Source organism: Tinamus guttatus, unplaced genomic scaffold (genome assembly GCF_059628265.1).
Source record: "Tinamus guttatus ecotype Peru unplaced genomic scaffold, ASM5962826v1 Tinamus_guttatus_pri_ptg000696l, whole genome shotgun sequence".
NCBI classification, from domain to species: Eukaryota; Metazoa; Chordata; class Aves; order Tinamiformes; family Tinamidae; genus Tinamus; species Tinamus guttatus.
Genome location: NW_028289230.1, coordinates 104383 through 126657, shown reverse-complemented (window position 1 = coordinate 126657; position 22275 = coordinate 104383). Strand labels below are relative to the sequence as shown.

Below are 22275 nucleotides of genomic sequence, written 5' to 3'. Positions count from 1 at the left end.
AGATCTAGAGGATGTACCAGCTCAAAATGAATTTTGATATCTTTCAGCTGTAATACTTTACCACCCTCGGCCATGCCGCTGCAATCAGTTTGTTTGTGTTTAGATTAGCTCATTTTGTGACAATACTTTCTTATCTGTGCACTGAGATGAAATCATCCATCTTCTCTCTAATTCAGCTGGGGAAAAGATAAATCACTACACATGAAGTTTTGAGAGCTCGTGATCGAGCTTTCTACACAGACATTATTAGCAGTGGAGTAACTGTTGGTGCTTCACTGGCCAAAAGGGCCCACTTAAGGACCTAACATATTTTCCTTGCTTTATTTGTTAAGCTTTGTTACTCTGATACCAAAATATTGGGCATTATAGAAGAATCTATGCAGAGAAGGTGAGTTATACAGCGTGGCGGTATGAATCAGCATGAGCAGCATGCGTGTCAGTTAAATCTGGGATTGAAATTACAGTACGAAAAACTATTTACATGAAAACATTGCATGAAGTAGGCACAATTCCTTCTCCGTAACTTCTCTCTGTGGCTTAATTTGTTTCCTGCTACACTGCATGCAATGATTATCTCTAAATGGAAGGCCATATATAAAAATGATGTTACCAACCTCTGCAGGCACAAATTTACCTGTTTTTTATGTAATCACTTGAGAAATATATTAACTAATATCTGTTTCTTTTTTTTAGCAGCCCTTAAAGCAAAATTACTTCCATTATTAAAGTAGTCTGTGGGCTAGAATTTAAGGGAGTGGTCAGTGATGGAATATTTGTGTCCCTGTATGTGATAAAAACAATGTGCTTTAAATCATTTTGGGTGCAGTGTAGGAATTTATGATGTTTTAAGCAGAAATAAATATATATATATATATGCGAGAGAACAGGAAGAATTGGAAGTAGGAAAGGTAATACTAATAAGTGTTCGGAGTTCACAGTGCACAACATAAGGAAAATTTCTTGGGCAGTTAGGAAATTTTTCCCAGAGGTTGGTACAATATTGCCAAGTCTCATCATTCAGAGATCATAAGGCAGGCTCACAAAACCATGACATTATTACGATTGATAAGACCTGACTTCTTTTTATTTGCCTGCTGTGCTTTCAGGGTGGAACTTGTTTGGTTTTTTAAAACCTTCTTAATTGTCAGGAGGGCTGGGAATGTTTTGTTCTGAAACTAAGTGCAAGCTGAGCTTGTGCTTAAATAGTGAAGCAGAAGCTTGAAAAAAACCTCCTGTTGTTGCAGTACTCCTGATAAAACAGGTAGCTCTGTTGTGGCTTCTGCCTGGAGGATGCCTTGCACAGCTCTAAGCAGTTGTCCCCTGATGGAGGTAGTGACAGTGGTTCCCGACTGAATGGACTTCTGTGACCCAAGAGAAATCCCAATGGATTGGCAACTGTGCAAAACTAATGACTTGCACCTTTTGCCAATTCACACGGCTTGTCAGGCGAGCTTGCAGCTCCACTCTGATCCCTGGAATACAATTAGGAAATCCCTGGTAAATCACAGGTTTGATCCAGCTTTGCTAGTATGATGCTCCTTGCTGTTCATGACCTTCCTTTGAGCTGTTTCTGTTGACCTATGATGATTAGATTGCTGTTGTGGCTCAACTTTATTTGACTTTCTAATTAAATTTTCTGAATTTGGACTCCCATTGGGAAGTATGAGTTAAGTTTTGCAAAGGAAATTTGAACTATATTTGCAGATTTGCAAAAATGCTTTCAAACTTTCTAGCCAAATGCTTGGCCCCATTGGGATCTCCCATACTTTAAAGACATCAGAGCTTAGCTTCTTCCTATATGCCTCTTGTACTGCAGAATCTCTGACAGCCTCTAATCCTTTCAGATTTCACAGTGTTCTATGAAAATTGTAATTCCCTTCTCTTCTTTGAAACAAATTCTTATCATTTCTTGCATATGGTATTACAGCTGACAGTATGGAGTCCCATCCTGAATACTAAGACTGTAATGCTGTTTCTGAGTTGTGCTGCAGTGTATAAATGATTTCAACTGGACTCTCGGGGTAGGTGCCACCAACAGGAAATCTTAATTAATTTCCAAATGACAGTCAGTTGGGACCATATTCTATGTTGGGTATTGCCCACCAGCTGATTCACATTTTAACACGCTATTGCCTTTCCCTTTTTAATTCTTTATTTCTCAAGTCCTTAGCTTTCTCCAAGCCTCAATGGGTGGCGTTTCACTATTAATCATGCATTTCTTCTTTTACATAGCATATGTTTCTACATATTCGCAGAGATAGTTAAAAGAAGGGAGAGAATGTTATTTCCATCTGAAGTGGAAAAAGAAATTGACAGTTTGGGCAAGCAGTTACAGATAAGGAATTCTAAAAATTACCTGAAATGATTGAGATAATTGGGCAGCGAGAGCTTACTACCAGTAAGGATGGTTATTACACCTTGCTGGTATTTTGTGGTCATGACACTCCCTGCTGTGTTGAGTAGGACAGCGCAAACAGATAATATCTAAAATAGTCCTGGCTGAGTTCTGATTTCCTGTTTAGGCTTATGATCATATCTGGCTATAATGGAGTTATGTCTAATTTCTGTTCACATAAACAAGATCAGAATCAGCTTATTGTTTTCACTGGGAAGGTGTTTGGCAATATCTACCTTCTGCATTACAACATAGGACTTTTTCTTGTTTTTTTTTTTTTAATCTGTATATTGGTTTGATTTTGATCTTTGTGTATTGTAGCACTGGTTTCATACAAAAGTTAAAGCATGAAGTTAAGGGATGTTATAAAATCTGTCTGGAATGGGCCTGCAGAAATCATCTTCCCTATACCAGGACAAGCTTAATTCTGCCTAAATGGCTTCTGACAGATGTGTGGCTATACTGTTCTTAAAAGCTTGAGAGGATGGGGACTCTGTTTCCTCTTATGCAGCCTGTCTCGGCACTAACTTGTTGGAGAAAAAAACTTGCAAGAGGGCACCTAACACTCCTTGCCACAGTTTTTTTTATCTTTCCCAAGATGAAATTCAAAAATAACAGGGTCTGGACTGGAAACCAGCAGAGGGATTTCCCTCTTCAGCCAGATGAGAGAGCAAAAACCCATCCTTTGTAGAGGAGACTCTCTTTTCCTTTGGCACTGCTGGCCATCCTAGCCCCAATAGCAGCAAGGACCTCTTAACTCCTTGGCAGACATATGTATAGAGTTCTTTTAAACTCATCACGGTCCTACTGTTCAGAGAGAGGGTCTTCCAAGGAGACACTTCCTCAGAGCAAGGCCCTGTTGCATGAAAACGCCCACGGAGGGATATACCTGGGTTAATGACTGCTCATTAACCCAGGATTAACTGCCCAGGAGTTTGCTTCTGGTCAGGAGATTTTCAAAGGATGCTTAGGGGAGATGAAGCAGGGAGCATTCCCCTCCTTAGCCCCATTCCTGGTGTTCACAGAGGCGTTGAGGATGCTTCTGTGCTGTCCTATGAGTGCTGTGTCAGGACAGGAACGTAACACCCAATATATGCACTGGAAACTATGTCAGCTCCTGTCAGTCAGCTACTTACAGCGCGGATCTGTGGAAATGCTAGCTTAGTGCAGGCAGAATCGCTGGCGAAGGAATTTAGTATGGTGCTACATATGTTATGTTGGCTGGTGTCACCTCCTCCTCTCTCCTATAAATATCTGCATCAGAGTGGCACAGCATTAATTTCTGCATGTTTTCATGCCAATTTTACTTGCTTTTTTCCTAATCAAATGTTTACAAACAAACTCGCCTTGCTTTCTGGCATCGTGAGGCAGCTCTCAGAAGGAAACCATTCATTTTCCACTGTACAGCGTTGGCTGATTAGATGCTTTGTGGAGGAAGAACTGATATGAAAGCACAGAAATGAAAACATCAATGCTCCTGCCAAGCACTGTCGCCTGTTGCTATATATTGCTTTCTGGTTATATTCATTTGTCCCACAGTGGTGTTAGTGAATGAAGCTTATCAGAGAATTATTCAGACTTCAAAGCAGAGTACAGGAGTACAAGAGAATGGTTTTCTTACTGTCTCCTCTCTATACCCCTGCTCCTGACACCAGAGGTCAGCTTTTTACTATTCATTTAAAACACTTTCTGCTACGTCTGGGACATCTAGTCCTAGAGACTAGGAGGAAGCAACCCTGATCCAGCCTTTCTCCAGGCCAAACATGGCTTGTCAGGATGCTTCTAGCATTGCAAGGTTAAGATAGAAATAGCTGGAGGATGGGATAACTCGTATTGCACGTCTCCCAGCAGAGCTAATTTCTAAGTGCCTTTGCCTTTTAACCTGGTGCTGCACTTACACGTGTTTGTTCTTTGACTTCAGAGCCTGTGGATGTGAGAGATCCTTTGTGGTGACTTAGGATTACAGAGTAGGCAGGATGTCTGTCTGCCTGTTTTAGTTATTTAATTGTTTTTCAATGCTTTGACATCTGAGTTCCTTTCTGCTTTGACTGTCTCTTTTTTTTTCTTTCCAAAAGAGGTCAAGCAATGCTGATCCATTCTTACTGGTGAGAAGGCCCAGCTCATGTGCCAAGGGACCTGCAAAAGACAACATGTATCTGCAGCTTCCTTCATCTCAGATTTGATAGAGCAGTCCTAGAAACCAAAGGCTTTATTCAAGCAATTCTCATTTAAAAGACAGTGACTCTGGGGACTTTTTTTGCAAAGAGATTATCCAACCTGGGCTTCGAATTCTCTAGACCAGTCCATTCGCCCTGTCTTCCTGTTTTGGAGAGTTCTCGGTTGTCCTAGCCATCCTCTACCCCTGAAAAGAGCACGAAGTTTGTTAAGTCAGCTCTCTCTGCTGGCTAGCATCCACTCTGAGAGCTGAGTCACAGGGCAGCTTTAGAGACCTGCTCCTCTTTAGTTCTCATTTAAGAACATTGATTGAGAGTTACACAGGTGCAATATCACCATCAGTGCCCTAAGATTTATGTTTGGAAGCGCTGCTTTACGGAGAAATAGTAAATCAGCTAAACTTACCAAAACTTATCAAAGAGGAAAGTAGTGATTTGATTACTGCCCATTAACTATTTCTAGGGGAAGGAGATACCTGACAGAAGAGCACTCTTTCATCTTACTTTTTCATCTAGGATAGAATCTAGTGACTGAAAGTAAAGTTCAGAGATCTCAGAAAGCTGAAAATAAATTGGAAGTTTTAATGGTAGTAATTAAGCATGGGAGCAAATACAGGATTTATTCATCACAGTGATCTCCTTTGGCCTTAGAATTTATGAATCTGCATTGGGCTCATTCCATCATTAATCCTAGCAGCATGTAAGTTACTTTGTAAGCTCTGAAGTTAGATGGCTTGCCATTATTCCGAGGGCAGATCTGTACAAAGAAATCGTATAAAGCCCCTTTAAAGACTTTTCCTTCAAAGACTTTTCTCTTCTGTCTTTTATTCTAGAGAGATGAGTAAGAATCATTTTTCAGCAGAGAGAATTTGTGAAATCCTGAATGTAATCTATGTGAAGTAATGAAGAATTGAAACTCAGGAAACATCCAAACTCTTTTTAGTTTACTGCTGCATTTTTTATCACTGCACAACACAAATATATTTTTTTCTTGGCACAACATTTTTCTCAGCTGATCCTCACTTAGGGAACTCAATCATGGTTCTCCATTTTTCACTTCATGTTTGGTTGTACTCACTAGACTTCCTGACTGTCAGAATATATCCAGGAATTTTAACCTCCATTGACTTTTATTATAGGTCACTTTAGGTTAAGAGCCTGCCAAGAATGCTTCAAAAATTCAGATCTTTGAAAAATAAGTACAGCCTAAATTTTCAGTCTATAAGAACTTATGAAGTCAGAAGAGTATAAAAAACATTGTACCATTTTTTGTTGTTTGTTATTTTTCCTCTGCATGTTTTGTGGTCAGGGATATCACGTTGCTGAAATTCAGGAGAGAGAAGAAAAAGTGAGTTTTAGGATATTGTGAGGTGAAGTTAACTACAGATGACAGAAAAGGGATTTAGGGATGCTTAGATCTCTATCAGTGAGAAATCTAAACTGTGAATCATGTAACTAACTTTGGGTTGTGTCTTCAGCAGTTCCTCTTCAGTTTCCCCAGCCGTGAGATAAGAAGAATATTGCCTTCCTTTTGGGCAATTTCAGGCTCACTCTTTGTGCCACTCTTTGTGGCATCCAACTTGCTATGAAGACTATGATTTTTGCCACATTTTCACACTGGTTTTAGATCATTGCTGCATTTTAGAAAGTGTCTGTCATCAGAAAGAGTCTCATCTGCAGTAAAAGAAAGGTGGCATGTACTTGTTCCATGTACTTGTTCCAAGAGCTTTTTCCAGTTCAGTCAGCTCAGCTGACTCTGATAGTGATGGAGGGCCTAATTCATCAATGGTCTTGTTCAGATTTGTACGTTGGTTTGGTTCACATAGCGGTTGTTTTCCTAGAGTGGGAGTCTGCTCAGTTGGCTGTCAAAGAAGAAAGGTGAAAGTTATACGTGAATACATGGTGAGAGGGAGTAAAGAAGGTGGTTTTCAGTGGTGTCAAGTGAAAGGACGAGAGGCAATGGGCAAAAAGTGAAATGCAGAAAAATCCATTTAATCATAAGACAAAACTCTTTTGCTGTGAGGGTGGTTATTTGACCACTCCCAATCCAGGGGGATTGGATCAGGTGATCGCCAGAGCTCCTTCCAACCTCAGCTGTTTTGTGATTCTGTAATTCTTTCTTTTTTTTTTTTTCCTCTTCAAGCTTTTCCCATCACATCCAAATGTGAGCTAAAATATGACTCCTGGTTTGCACAGATATTTGAAGTAAATACTTTTTGCGAGCCTTTTGGACCAGTTCCATTAGTTGCTGTTTGGAGATTTCACTCTGAAAGATCCTCTCTACTTTTCCCATCGCTACCTTTTCTCCCTTGCTTTTGTTCTGTGATCAAAGGATTTCAAACTGCTGCTTTATTACCATATACTTAGCTAGCTGGCTTTATTTTGGACTGCATAAATAGAAGTACTTCATTTAAATTCAGCTTTTTAGGAAAGTAATAGTTTTACTCCGAAATCTACTTTTAGAAGCTCTTAAAAACCATTTAGACTAACCACCAGTTGTCTGCTTCACAGATCTGCTTCAGATGCAAAACATTTAATGCACTAAAACATTCCAAAAATAAAGAATTACTGTGAGAAGGACTGATTATCTAGTGTATATACTAGTATCTTGTGTATATACTGGCCATATATACACCAGAACCACAAAAAGAAGTGTGGAAAGGTACAGTCCTGGCATAATGGTCTGGGGCTGGTTGCTGCACACAGAAATGAGGAGAGGACCTTTTGGGACTTCTGTTTGGGAGAAGCTTAGCCACAGACTGGTAGGCATCTAGACAGGATTCTGGAAGGTTATCACTGTTTATATGCCCTGTTTTTATTCCTTTCCCTAAGCATCTGATTTCAGCCACTACTGGGAACAGGATGGGGCAGATGTCTGAGTTGTAAAGGCAGCTCTTATATTCACTCGTGCTTGAAGTACATACCTGTGCAAAGTTGAGTGCAGATTGGCCTGGCATATAACGTGTTACTCAGCTGTCTCTTTGCCCCTCAACCAAAACTGACTACTCTGCCAAATATTTTCAGAAAAGTACTCTTAAGGAGCCATATGATTTCTGATTGCTTCCTCCATGGTCTAGGCTGTGCATGTCCACCTCATCAGGCATCTGTCTGCTGTCAAGAGGCTGCAGCACGATCATACAACCCTAATGTTTCTTTCCTTTAATTATGGAACACATAAGCATCTCCTACAGTGCCCATATCCTCCTCAGAGCTCGTCAGGTCAAAAATACTTAGATGAGGACGGTCTGGCTTGTTTACAGTAACAGCAGGCTGTGCCAAAGGAGGCATAGTTAGAGATGCTCATTTGTTGCCTGATCCTGGAGATTTCTGAACAGCGTGCAAGCTCTTGGAAGCCACTCACCGCTAACAAGCATTTGGCCACTTGATGGCGCTCGAATATTTTATTGGTTGCAAATGAATTCAAGTATGTCAATTTTTCAGGGCAGGGATAGAGGAAAAAGACCCTCAGGCATTAAATGGTGAAACACTATCAAGACTGCAGCCTAAGCTGACCAGAACAAGAAAGGCAGGAATAAGAGTTCAGTTGGTTGTGCTACTCGCTGCCAGACATGTAACAGCAGGATTAACACTTGTCTACTTTCCTAGCTCCATGGCACGCTGCAGATGAGCCTATCTTCCTGCGTGCTGGGAATGGGAAGTGCCCTTCACTCCCTCTAACCTAAGGGTCCTGGAAGGGGAGTTATTTGCCAGTGCCCTCTCGCTTTGAGTCAGTATCTGATGTCCTGTCCAAGATGTGCAAGAAGGGAGTCATGGTGGACATGATGAAGCAGGAAAAGATCTGAACTCTAAGAATTGAACCTCTGAGGAAGACCTGGAAGAGGAGGTTGATTTGGGGCAGCATTTGGGAGTGAGGTGTGGGAGCTGAGCAAAGTCAATCAGGGTGCTAAGGGTGAAGTTAGAAAGGTCACCAAGTCCTGGAGACATACTGGGAAGCAGAGCACTGGGGTCTTCCTATTGTCTGATTGCACTGGCTTTTCTGCATATTATTGTAAGTGCATTATGTTAAATTATTAGTCTGCCTGTCTCAGGAATAAAACATAAATGTAATCCTGCAAACAGTAGGAATGTTCTTGATGTTATTGATATATGGAACTTTTATAGCCCCAATCTGTCACTCTCTTTTCCTCCCCCATCTGTGTGGTGTATCCTCAGAACTGCTATAAAGTAAAGCACAGAGAGGAAAAGACTGAGACCACATTAGCCAGTCTTGGCAGACCAGATTCTGTAATACAAATCTGTAGTTCCTGCAGTTTATGGGTATAAATTATAACACAGGAAGTTCCACCTCCATATGAGGAAGAACTTCTTTCCTGTGAGGGTGCCAGAGCCCTGGAACAGGCTGCCCAGAGAGGCTGTGGAGTCTCCTTCTCTGGAGATCTTCCAAACCCGCCTGGATGCCGCCCTGTGCCACGTGCTCTGGATGTCCCTGCTGGAGCAGGGGGGATGGACTAGATGATCTCTAGAGGTCCCTTCCAACCTCAACCGTTCTGTGATTCTCTGAGTTCCTCAGCTTGCCCCTTCATCATATGGACCATCTCTTGCTGTTATATGAATATCCTCAGGATGTAAGTTCGCATTCATAACATGAGGGCGGTTGCACTCTTAGTATTTGCGTTGTAAAATCAAACCTCTGCGAGTACCTTATTTAAAGGAGCAGATTAAAAAGAGAATTTAGAAAGAGAAGATGCCTACTAGACCTATTATCCAAAACCCTATCCGATGAGAATGAGAAAAGTCTGTTTTCATGTACAGCACTGCAAGCTCTGCCCAGGTTGTATTCCCTTTCCTCTTCTAATGCTCCCCTGCTCTCCTTTGGGTGAATCCAGGGAGAGCTGAGTTGCACGGCAACGTTGCATCTTTTCATCCCTTCCTCCCCTGTTCTTGCCTGCTTCTGAACCCCTGCGCTCCAACGCAACGACAAAGTGCATCCTTCCAGGCATTTCCTAGGGCTCTCCTTTCTGATGGCCTGCGAGCAGAAACTGTCTGTAGTGTCTCTTGTGTTACTTCGCCAGACAGTATTTTAGAGTAAGAATCACGCGCACCTGACAGCTTGTTTCCTTAAAGGTTGCTTTTATCTATCGATCTGTGTTTCTTAGGTGTGTGCTTTGCCTCTGAGGGCTGCAGAGCTCACAGCAGTTATTAGGACTGTGGCACAGCCTCAAGATGTGTATAAATTACAGCCTGCCTTGTCGCCTGTCAATTTTGTCTTTCCTGAAATGTCCAAAAGACTTAGAAAATCCATTTTTTTTCTCTCTCCTATCTGAACAGCAGATTCCATTCTTCCTAAGAAGACCCACAGCTAATAACATTAACTTTATCAGAAATACCAGGAATTAGTCCAGCGATTAGTGAAAGGTGTCAGGCAGCATGTTAAATGATGATATTCAAATGCATGAATTAACATAAACTGAAATGATGTTTAATTTGCTTGCACCAGACTGGTGGGATCCCTCAGAGTGCGCAGATCTTGCAAATTCAGGGTTGCTGACTGCAGGATTTGTGTATTTTCCTTGGGGGTGGAAAATGTCTCCTCTCAGTGAGTTCAGCCAAACCCAGGTGGTCTCACCAACAGGATTCAACTGCCACTGACGGATGTCACAAAATAAATGCTGGTCAAGTTATCATCTGATACAGTTTCTCCGAGGGGAGATCAGCAGTAGGCCTGGAGCTAGACGTTATTTTCATTGCTGCTCTGGATGGAAATAGGAGCTCACAGTCGAGGAGATGTGTGATGGAAAAGCAGGTGGAGTTGTAAATCATGCTGGGAGCAGGGCTGTTGTACACAGTGATTAATCTCTGGATAAACTGGAATTATTCTAACCAAATGCATTTTAATGCAGACTAATATAACATTATAATTCTATAAACAAGCAGGAGTGCCATGTCCTGGAGAGCAGCAGCTCTAAAACAGACAGGCTTCTGTGGGCTAACAGTAAATTTGAGTTCTCAGTGTGATATTTTGGCAGGGAGGGCTAGCGTGATCCTGTAATGCAAACTGGGAGTCTTGAGTGGCAGCAGAGAGATGATTTAAACAGTAGGGAGACTGATGCTGGAATATTATGTATGGTTCTGGAGCCAACATTTTTTGAAGGATGCAGAAAAATTCAGAATAGTTCAGCAACGAGACCCAAACTGATTCAAGGGAAAATATCCATCTGAAATCCAGATTGTAAGTGAATTTTACCCACCCATAACACAAGTCCCAATCATGTGATATCCTTCACATTTTTGTGCAAAGTCCCTTTTTTCTCCCTGTCCGTTGAAAAGGAGCTTTCTTTTTGCAGCTGTGAATACAATATCTTGGTCTGGTGTGACAAGGCACATGGTGGCTCCCTGCTTCTCACTAAGCAGGTCGCTGTGTGCAGAACTAGTAGAAATAAGTGAGATTCTTGAGGAGTTCAGTCTGTGAAGGTTATCAAAAATAGGCTTGAAGGTGACAAGCATTCAGTTTTTAAGTATCTTAATGAAGAGAGAACACCAGATAAGGAGGAAGTCCTTATTCCATCAGAGAAAGGCATAATAAGAATTAGCAGTGGGGAGGGAAAGCCAGATAAGTCAAATGAGAAATTAGGTGCAACTTTTAATCACTCAAAGTCATTGAAACAAACTACCAAATGACACAAAGCCCTCTCTGACTCTTGAGGTCTTCCAATGAAGAATGCTCGTACTAGCCAAAAAACAAATTACAGGACTCAAAACAGGACATACCAGCGATATTTGTGGTCTGTGATATATAGAAGGCCAAGATTAATGCATCTCAAAACTTTTTTTTTCTTTTCTAGGGAGGTGTAGTTTGGAAGTTCTGTGTTAGTCTTTCCCTGACCACAGTGTGGTTCAGAGCTAGAGCCACAGTGCTCTGGCCTTGTATCACCATAGCAGTGTATTCAAGTGCTTCTGGGCTTTCAGAGGGAACACAAACAGAGCAGGCATCAGCGATTCCTGTCCGAATTTCTCCGGTATCCTGGGATGGGGCCACCTGGAGCAGATCCCTGTGAAGTCCTAAGTCCTGCTCCCTGTGCCTCCAGCTCATTGACTTGCCTTTAGAGTCTACTCCACAGGCCTTTCTCACTCCCTTGGTGATAAAGAGGAGATATATGATTTTTCTGTACTACTTCTGGTATTTCTATGCTGCTGACGTGCAGTGGAGCTCAAAGTGCCAGCAACTTCTTTTCTTTTGGAATATACCTTTTGCACCTGCAGTGAGGTAGGGAGCTGCCTGAGCTTTTTCAATAAGCCAGGAGAGCCAGGAGAACCCTGCCGAAGCAGCACAGACTCACTCATCATGCTGGGCAGCAGGGCAGATTAGGCAGTGCTCAGCGCTACACTGCCCAGGTTTTACTTGCTGATAGAAAAAAAAAATAAAGTTCTTTGAGACTTTGAGAATTCATTTGTTTGTGGCTTGCATCTCTCTCTGCCACATACGCTACAGCAAGGGCTTATGTTTAGGCTGTAGTCAGGCTTTAAAAGATCTTGCTTGAGAAAATTTGCTGCTCTGCAGTAAACCTCTCCTGTCCTTTAAAGGCTTTAAAGGCGTGTAAGCAGCTGAGCCACTTCTCTGGGTACCACAGCTTTTGTCTCTGAAACTGATCTCCACAGAGGAGATCATCTTGCCTGCGCAGGTGCCAAGCACAGCTGGCCCATTCCTCTGGCTGCTCAGAAATTCAAGCTGAGAGGAGGGAGGCCCAGCCAGGAAGCTCATCGAATCATGGATATATTTAGGAAAGGAAAAAAGATGTGCTTGTGCAGCTGTGATGCTCAGAAACAAGCACCTGCTTACGATTGTGCTCGCCCATCTTGCTTTTTTCTTTTTAGATGGGATCTTGGAGGAGAAAGGACAGATTTTATGCAGCAGGACTTTTAGCATGGTGATTTCTTGGCTTGAATAATTTCTGCTAGACAGTTTACACTCTTGCTTTATAAGAATCTGTATCATAGGATCTAATATGTAGGGTTGAAGTATTTTGGGTTTCAAATCCTCTGAAGAGAGAGTAATTTACCAGTTTCTCAAACAAGAAACTGTAGCACAGGCTTCTTGTGCAGTAAAAAATCTCTACTTTGCTTGATGATGATTGAGAGTTCCCATTTGGAGATTTACTGTGTGAATGCAGGATTTATCCCAAGCATTCTGGTTTCCAACTTGGAGATACTCTTTCACTGAGCTGACTGGTTCTACCCACCAAACATTTCTTAAGAAATGGAGGAAATCCATGTCTGCCTGATGATCTTTGGTGAACCAAAAGGGACAGGGATTTTCTGTCAAAGAAACAAAATATTTTGATCTGATATTCAACATCTATCAATGCTTTTGAATTCAACTGAAGGAAAAAGATAAATTACAAATCTGATAAAAGAGACATTTAGCAAATGTCAGAATGAAACATTTAGATGTTTTTTCAGATTTTTTTTTTGCATTAACAAATTGGTGGTGCTATAATTACGTCTCAAATCATATTGCTGTAACTGAATCTGAATTCTTCTGAAAAGGGGTTTGGGTGGAATCTTCCCACCTCTAAATGCAAATGCAGATGAATATTTTATACAGCAGTAACAGTTGGTTTGAAAGCTATTTTGATTGCATGTACTGCTTACAGGCTCAACTCTCCAGGTTGATCCTGGTATTAATGCTATTTGCTGCTTTCATTAGCAGAGCTTTTCTTTCCACATACCCTTGTTCTGTGTCAGGATCTGAAATTTAACCTCTACTCAAATGGACATTTAGGAACCTCATCACATACAGCTCTTCCTCATTATGGCAAGAGTCTCTTTGCTGTCCTCTTATTCCTGTGCTGCCTTGTGTCTTCCTGTAAGTGGAAGAACATCTCCTGCTGGCATGTTTTTCAGAACAACCATGTAGTATCTCAGTTATTTCCAGGCCTTAGTTCTTGGAAAAAGTCACATTTTCATTTGCACGGGGAGGACCTGCATGGAGCAGGTACTCTGCTTTTTCAGTTCATGCTGATGCATCTGTAATAGTGCAGAGCAGCACCGAGTAGAGAAGCTGTCTCAGATCTCCCGCTACCACTCGAGTCTGCACCTTTTGCTCCGCTGCATGCTCCACACTTTTTAACCTTGTTTCAGTAACTAACCTCATCTTGGCAGTTTGATTACGCAGGGTTTGGGGCACACTGCAGTGCTCATCGAGAGCATTTAGGTTTTACTGAAACACAAACCTTCCTCTTGAAAAGCCCATGCATTAAAACTATAATTCAGATATGCTGCTTTGGTTATGCGCTTTGTGGAGTATTGAATATTGCTAATGAAATCAGCTTATATTTTTTAGTTTATTACAGAGGATGTTGGTATGTCACATCTTAGGACTCTGGATGAGAATTCAGCCCTCAGTGAAATGGATTTATATGCCTATTCTCTGGAGCTTAATGTTTTACTGGGATTTATATGCCATGCTTCAATGTTAATTATGGCTTATTCTCATCTCTTCGCCTTTCATCAGAAATAGGCTCTACATGAGCAAACATGTTATCTAGGCTTATCTGAAGAATTCACACAACTATGATTTAACTCATATCCAGTGTATTTCATAACACAAAAGAGAGAATAGGTGGGAGTCTGGGTTTTTCCCTTAGAGTCAGTGGAGCCTGCAGAATAAGTCAGCAGAACAAATAGAGGGATCTTCTTTAAGGTGAGTTTTGTGCACTCAGTGAAGTGCAATGATTGATCTCTGCTTGTCGCAGTGGGGACTCAGGCTCTGAGCAAACTGGCAGCCAGCCATTTAGGTGTCTTAATCTGCAAATTGAATCCTACATTTCATCTCTGTTAGAGCTTCTTCCAAGGCCTTGCTTTCCGCTTTGAGGCAAACGTTCTCCAGGAGCATTTGCTGGTGATGCTGAGTTATTTTATTCAGTCAAGGCCCTACTCTGCCCCATCTAATTGAGGACTGGGGCTGGCATATGATCCTGCCAGACCAACAAAGAAAGAGGCACCTCCGGGAAACAGTTCGGGTCTTTGGTGGGTGACTACGTCCCTGGAGATGTTTCTGCTGTCTGTGCAGCTCAGTGGCTACAGACAGAATGAACGTGCGCCATGGATATTTTTAGAAATATGTCTCCTTGTTCAGTACACTCCAGGAGAAATTAGAGCAAGAAGTGAGTTGAGTGCGAAAGCCAAATAGCAGACTTGATTTCCTAGTTCCTTCTCCTGTGAGTTGCTCCTGGTAGGATGCCTGCACAGCCTTGCTGAGTGTTTCTCCTGCTGAGGAGTGCCAAGGATTCTTCTTTATCAGGACTGGGCCTAACTTAGTAACAGCTTGATGACATTAGTTGGCTAAGAACAAAGGCCATGAATTCTGGCCTTTGAATTCTGGCCAGGAACTCTATGAATTCTGAGAAGGATAGTGCAGATCTTTGGCAGAAAAAGCAAGTTTTTGGTTGACTGGTTGGTTGTTTTTTTTTCCTTTTCAGCTGGAATTCTAGGAATAAGCTCCTCTTTCCAAATAGTATGTTAAAAATATTGTTTGGGCTCAGATACTTCTAAAATGAAATATTGACATTGGCATTGGTATCTCACACTTCTGCAAATTAAGGAAATTCTTCCCCTTGCTTGGCCCTCATCTACAGAGGAGCGTTGCATCCTTCCAAAGTTAGAATACATCTGTGATCCAAATAAAGAGCAGCATTAATAGTTTTGTTGATGGGTGGGTTTTATTGGTGCGTGATGTGTTACTTTACTAATTCCTTAAATGTTCTTTATGTGACCCCAGTAAGTTTGTGGGAAGCAACATCTGTACCTGCAGGCTGATTTGGGAACAGCTCAGTGCCAAGGAGAGTTCTCTGAAATTAATGTTATCTCTGCGTATGCATTTACCAAGCCCTTATCCTGCAGGCTGATCAAAATGTTAGGAAAGGTAGGAAGTGCTTTTAAAAGGTGACTATTCTGGAAATATGACATACAGTAGGTAGCTGAAGTACACACACACACACAAAAAAAAAAGTGGTAAATTTGTTTCCCATATACTATGTGCCAAAGGAAAAAATAACATTTGGAAGGATGGCTAGGATTCCCTCAGATAGAACACTGTTTTGAAAGATTAAGAAAGTTCATTTTTTACTTCTCTGGAGCTTATCTGCATCAACATCCTGTAAAAGAATTTGGAAATTGTTTTTTTAGACAAGCAAAAAAAACCTAAGGACAGTCTGGACATGATAAAATTGGAAGAAAAATGGTCCTATTGAGAATAGGGAGAGCTAATTGCAGGCTGCAGAAAGGAAAGGTAAAAATAAGTTCAAAGGAAAATGGAAATTTTCGGCAAAAGAGATTTTTTATGCAAAACGAAGGAGATGTTGGATATAAACTGAAAATAAAGCTGTGGTGACTTGTGCATTGCACAGTTACATATAATGGCAGTGGGTGTGATTCTGCATACGTACTTAAATGACATGTTTTTCTCTGAAGAAGCAGAAGTCGCTGTAATATCAAACTATGCCAATACAGAAATTGAGATACACCTGTCTGTGTGTATGCAATATTAATGAAATCCAAGCCCCAAAAGGTAATTGTCCAGGAGTTTTGAATACATTTGTCCTCCAAAGTCTCTCAACTTTTCCTCATAGAAACAACCTCTGAAAATAGTTGTTTTTCTTCATAAGCACATTATCCCTGTGTCCTGGGACTGGCATGTCAATGGAGGAAAAGTTGTTCAGATCTGGGCACTCCAACATGAATGTTCCTGTGATTCAAGTCTTTTCCACATTACCTTGTGTTCGGATTGTTTTTAGGCATAGATCAGTGCTGTCAGATCATACATCTTGATCATAGAAGATCTGGGAAGCTAATTTGATAGGGAAACTCCTCTTTGCCTAGATGACTTCATGAAGCAGAGCTGGGCCATGCTGCTGCTGTTCACCATGAAGAACCTGTCCTTCCCCAAGTACGTCTTCAGCAGCGAGAGCGGCATCATGTGCCTGGACATCCACAGTAACCACCCGCACCTCGTGGCCATGGGGTTTTATCACGGCAACGTGGCCATCTACAGTCTGAAGAAGCCAAGCTCCCAGCCCAGCTACAAGAGCAGCGCTAAGTCAGGAAAGCACACGAATCCAGTGTGGTAGGTAAACGCACTTTTCCTTTCCTCTAACCTGCCTTTTGATTGCACTGAGTTTGGGCACAGCAGGGGAAACTGCTGCAGGGGCAGAGGTGTTGGTTTAATGCATGCATTGGTGATTGATTCAAATGTGATATTTAAAACTACTTTTTAAACTGTACAGAAATGCAAAGAAATTGGGTGAATCCTTGGTCCTCAACAGGAGCTAAACATGTGAGCAAACCTCTGCTTTAAATTATTATTTTTCATTAGTTTTCATTATTATAATTTACTTCTGTTTGGGGAGGAACCAGTCTCCTCTGTATATAGCAACATCTAATACTATTTATTTTTCCAAATACAAACTCCAAGGGCAGCCACTAATGAGCAGGGTGTAAAACATGAAATTGGCCCTAAGAGAGACCTGGAATGGGACAGAGATGGCCCAGAAACATCTCCTTGTGAAACTGGCTGCTATTGGGATTCAAAATGCACTATGTCATTGACCTTGAAGATTTCTAGTGAATTAAGGATTGTGACGTGCAGGTGCTGATCTTAAACTAATGCCTCTTAAAAAGCCTCCCTGGCATCTGTTACAGTCTCCAGACAGATGGTTGGTAAAGGGCTGGGGTGAATATATTGTTACATCCGACTGGCTTTATACTTATATCTACATCGTAACCAGAGTTAAAATTGGAGACCTGTAAGGAGTACGTGCTTCTGGCCTCTTCCACAGCAGCACATTGTGCCAGCACACATTTCAACTCAACCTCGATAGACTTGCTGAGGTCCTGGGATGTATTTTTGGTTTGCTGGCTGTGGCTAAAGATATTGCCACCAAAACTATTGCTTTCACCCATGCTGGGCTTTCCTGCCTAATGCAGTCATGCCTCCGTGCACACTATGTTCCTTGTGCTTTGGCACATGTCATGCATAGGTTGTCCTTCCTATCACAGCTCTTTTTTTTTGCATCTTCTGATAAAACTTGCTTGCAAGTGGAAGAATTTCAAGCTTCCCCTATTGGCATTGTCATAAGGTGATTGAACAGCAGTCAGAAGAACTTGTCTTTCTGTTGGAAAGATCTGAACTGTAGGTGTTTGCCAACATCAGCCAAAAAGGTTAGAAAGGGTTTTCAAATTTCATTTAATGGGAGAAAAATGGACCTGAAGGATGTATTTTTTTTTCTCTGAGAAAAGGGATTGTTATTCCTCATTTTGCACTAACCATTTCTATAAAGTGATGGCTTCTCAGGTGTAGTTCAAAGAGACTGTTCCTTCTGCACAAATATTCCAGCTAGACTGAATGCCTCTTCCTTCTCTAGATTACCTTGTGCAGTTCTTACTTTTGGAGTGACTGCAAACTCATGACTTTAAAGACCAATTAGAAAAATAACAAAGGTCTCCCCAAAAAATTAAGAGTCTTTCTCTTTGGACTACATGGTGCCCTTTTTTTGAAACAATACAGTCCCTTTCACAATAGAAACAAAGTTGGAAGTGAGTAAAGCAACCTGATGGTTCTTTTCTTTTGCCATTTCATCTTCAATGACTTAGTAATATCTCAATAACTTTGCATAAAACAATGTAACACAGCCTATTACTAAGACCAAAATAATATAGTACAAATTTTCGGTTACTTAAGAATGAGGTTGTCTGCCTGATACTGGCCCTCATTTCATAAAGTGCCTGGCAATTACATCCTATAGATTTGACAAGAGTCTTCTATATATTAAGCCCTACTGCAGTGTAAATAATAGAAAATTCTGGCTTGTTTTAAATCATTTACTTCTAATTCCTTACTTCCAGTTGATTAACTTCCAAAACCAGAAAGAAACAAACACATATGTAGATATAAAGACATATGTAACATGAGAATACATATGTATGCAGTGATGTGTGGCCAATATAGTTACTGAAACCTCAGTCTTAACAGAAAATAAAACTGGAAATGATCTCCCAGGTCAGCGAGTTCAGGCCTCTGCCTTTGACTGCATGGTGCAAACAGATCGAACACCAGCTTAAAAGGAGAGAGCTCCTGTGAAAATGCCCAACATGTGGCCCACTGCAGTCACAGTAATGATCCAAAGAGCCATCCAAAGCCTCAGCCCATGCCATCTTCAACCCTGAGTACTCCTCGAGAGCAAGTCCCTGGACAGGGCATCTGTTCATGCCAGGGGCTGAATCCCACATTTTTGCTCTGGGTGTAAATCAGGGTGGCCAAAGTGGTACAGCTGGATTACTCTGCCACACACCTTGCAGAGTCCAGCAGAGCAGCCTCCTCTGGGGACAGGTCACCCTGCTGGGAAGGCACTCTCAGCTTCACACTTTCTTTTCACTCTCCCCTCTCTCTTTTTTTTTTTTTTTTTTTTTTTTTTAAAGAGATGATGATTAGGTTTATTTACAGCTGAGGAGAGTGCTTTTTATTTTCTTATCTTCTGTCACTGGGTTATACCAAATATTTTCTGCAAACCTCAAATAATCCAGATAGACTTTTTCATCTGAGAAAGCTTGAAAAGTTTGGAAGCTTAAGCATTTCAGAAACAGGGATTGATAACTGAAACTGTCTGCTGTGTCAAAGTTTGTTTCTGCTCTTCTGCTGTCTCTTAAAACACATTTTGTTAAGAAGTTTGCTTCCATGTGTGTTTCTAGTTCATAGTTGCATGTCAAAATAAGGACTTTTATTTCTGCTTGCCACTGGGATTATGGATTTGTTGTTTTGCGGAGGTAAACAAGCTACATAGATTTGAAGAAAAACAGTGCATGTGTGTAAGCATATTTCTCTGTTTTTTTTTTTTTTTGAGAAAGGAGTATTCTACCAACAATAAAATTTTAAGAATAAACTTTCATCCCTGAAGATTTCCTTTATGGTATCAGTACTGCTGTATTAGGAAATAAGAGAACTTTATGGAAAAAGATCACAATTGCATATTTTTCTTTATTGCTAATAAAAATAACTTTTACTTTCATATCCACTGCATAGTTGTATTTCTTTGATGACTTTATGTATTCCTTCAGGAACCCTAGACAACAAATCAGTCCCTTTCCAAATTATCACAGTGCTGTTAATAAAGAATATATAGAAGGCCATTTCTATGATTCTTTTAACTTTCTCATATCTATTTTCAAATAGTCTAATGACAATTAGCAGAATTAAAGAGACCAGCATTCAAAAGTATCAAATATCATTTCCTGGTTTTTATTTGCTTATTTTTTCCAGATTTTATAGTAGTGTTAGATTCATTCCATAATTCACTGTCTTCGTATGGGGGTCCTTGTGTGCTCAAAGTTATCATAGAGTCAATTATCACAAAGCCAGTAATGCTGCAGGGAGCTGCAATTTTTTTTTTCTTTTCTTACTTGCTCACTACCAGAATTACTGACTAAATTCCCATTGCAGAATATTGACCCTAACTGCAAAGGGAACATTTCTTTCAGCTGTGCTTAGAGCAAATCTCAGCTGTGTCAGGCTTACCTGGGAACACAATTTGGCCTGGGATTTCTATAGAGAGATGGCTGGTTAGAAAAGCAGCTTTGTTCATTGTGAATTTACTAAATCTGACCTGGCCTGCCTGAGGAGCTGACAACACGGCGCTTCAGATGGGGTCTTGGAAGAGTTATTTTCTGCCTTATATTTGTGCATGGAGGAGAAAAGACTGGCCAGTGCTTGCTACCTCATTGCCAAATGCCGTTCTGGGTAAATGGGATGCTCACTGTTAGCATGAAAAGGACATAGCAGCATTCTGATAGTCTGCACTTTGCTAAAGGAAACCAGAGAAAGTATCAGCTTGTGTAAGAGTTTCCCAGCAGAATTTGTGGAAGCTCCAGCTCGGTGCAAATCAAATAAAATACTCCTGAGACTCTGTCATTGAAATTTTTCCCATAACAGTGTGATCTCTTCTGCATCTCTGCTTTCTGTGTTTTCATCTAAGTCCTTAAATAACTTTTCAGTGAGTCTTGCAACACATGACATTACCGGGGACTCACCTAGCAAAATCTTGTTTTTCTGATGGAAGGAAATGAATTTCTTTACAGAATACCATTGCAGTCAGCACAACCTGCTGTTCTGCACCCCACTCCATGCTACTGAGCACAGCTCTGCAAAGAAGGCCTTTCCAGCGAGCTGACTGTATTCCCTGCACTTAAAGAAGAAAAAACATTTTGTCGTAATCTAATGTCACACCAGCACATTGTTTCCTTCCTGATGGCTGTCAGTCTCATAAATCTGTCATCCACCATCAGACAAACAGCTTCTGCAGCATACTTTGATTCCAAGATGTTACTGCTTCACATAATAGTGTGTTTCTTTGGCTTCAGGCAACCAAAGAGTTTGATGCAAAGAAAATAAAAAGGAGAGACAGAAGGTTGCTCTCAAGGTCAGAATAAAAATCCGCTGTCTCAGACAGACTCACTCCCATTCTCTTGCCTTCACTGCTACAGAGCATGAAATGAATGTTTCCTGGGGGTAGTTGTGGTAAAAACTTGTTAAACTTGATGAGGTTACTGTGACAGAAGACATACAGAGGAGAAACAAATTTGGAGAAGAGAGCAAGGGAGACCTGAAACTAGGAAGGCTGGACAGGAAATGGGATGAAGACACTCAGGATGACTTGTGTTGAGAGCTGGCAGGAATGAGAACATGAACTGAAGGGGTAACAGAACAGAAACCAGACAGCAAGGTTCATTTAGCACAGAACACCTGGGATTATACAAGCAAACTGCATCTCTCACTCAGGGTCAGTGCAATGTCTGCACAGCAAACATGCCTCTGCAGCCCTCCAGGATCTTTCTCCTACTTGGCTCTTTCTACCAGCCCTGCCTTGCATACCTGGCTGAGTGCAAGCAGGACAAAAACCGTGGTTGATCTTTTATATCCCAGAAAATTAGTCTACATCCAATATCAGGGTGTTGCAGCATCAGCTGCCCCAGGCTGTCCAGGACCTTGCACTGCACTCACCGCTGCAGCACCAGGAAGCATTTGATAGTTGACAACTATCTGACATATGTTTTTGCTCCCTTGTCCTCTCCTGAAGGGAATGTAGGCAGGGGCTGTATATGGGAAAGGTTGCTCTCTTCTGGCTGCAGAAAACAGGATAAAGAACCATACCTTCCCAAGTGTCCTTAGTAGCTGGGAAAGTTTGCTGCAGAGTCACAGCTGTGCTGGAGGAAATCCTGTCTCCCACAAAGTCAAGTCCCACTATTTTTAGGGAAATCTCTGTTGAGCCAGGGAGGTTGTGTCTCCTGAAGCCTTGGACTCACTTCAGCATCCTGAGCCCAGGGCTTTGTAGTGATAAAGAGACTGGAGGACTTGAAAGTGGCTGTATGAGAACCACACGTAGAGAATGAGGGAAAAGATGTGATGTGCTGTGAACCAACAAAAGCTGCAGCTTTCCACATGCTGCCAGCCTCATGCTTAAGTGCTCTGCAGTGTTGTAGACCAGCCAAAGGAGGAAGGAGGTATGAATGCCACAGCAGTGCTGGGATAGAGAGGACTCCTATAGTCAGGTGGAGGTGGTTGAGGCAGGACATGGTGCTGTGACAGAAGCCATTGATGAAATCTTTTGCAACATGTTTGTTCAAAAAATGTTGGGCCACTTCTAGGAGCCACTTTAAGGTTATGCAAGGTAAGTGCCCAAATACTTCTTCCTAAGTATC

At 41.4% G+C, this 22275-nt stretch overlaps 1 pseudogene; it reads left to right on the top strand.

Moving 5' to 3' along the window:
• LOC104578877 (dynein axonemal intermediate chain 1-like) overlaps nucleotides 1-22275 on the top strand; it is a 118020-nt pseudogene that overhangs the window by 62762 nt on the left and 32983 nt on the right.